Consider the following 385-nt stretch of genomic DNA (forward strand, 5'->3'; position numbering starts at 1 on the left):
TTAGGTATACGAAGCACTATACTACTCACTATGAACAAACCACTCTTGTAAACAGAAATCAACAGAGACACATAACGTACCGTTGTTAATCGGTCTGAAAGGAACACTGAGAAAATCCAGACTCTCGCCTGCACTATATATCCCGCCGTCCTTTTGTATTTTCCCGCCTGCCTGTGCTACTTTTAGACTCTGCAATGCTTATTATTCATTCCTGGGACGAAGATGCCTTGCAGTTTTTCCTGTGCTTGGGTCCAGAAGGGAAAGCACTTGGCTAATTTTAGTTGACGAGCAAACACTGCGAGATAGATCACTGCTTCTGGGTCTCCTTTCCTCCATCGTGTTATCCTTGTTGGATGGTCGCTTACTTAGTTAGTACATATTGGCA

The 385-nt window shown here is 43.6% G+C and overlaps 1 protein-coding gene across 2 annotated transcripts in view; it reads right to left on the reverse strand.

Annotated features, from left to right (window-relative positions):
- LOC119585494 overlaps nucleotides 1–159 on the reverse strand; it is a 7303-nt gene extending 7144 nt beyond the window's left edge. Inside the window, exon 1 of one of the 2 annotated variants that reach the window (XM_037934138.1) lies at nucleotides 81–159. The gene's annotated coding sequence lies outside the window, so the exon portion shown is untranslated. Of the gene's footprint in view, nucleotides 1–29; nucleotides 50–80 lie in introns of those variants that run through there. The other variant, XM_037934139.1, reaches the window with a different exon arrangement.
- Nucleotides 160–385: the final 226 nt, after the last annotated feature.

The sequence above is a fragment of the Penaeus monodon genome, chromosome 19, assembly GCF_015228065.2.
Source record: "Penaeus monodon isolate SGIC_2016 chromosome 19, NSTDA_Pmon_1, whole genome shotgun sequence".
In the NCBI taxonomy this organism is placed as follows: domain Eukaryota; kingdom Metazoa; phylum Arthropoda; class Malacostraca; order Decapoda; family Penaeidae; genus Penaeus; species Penaeus monodon.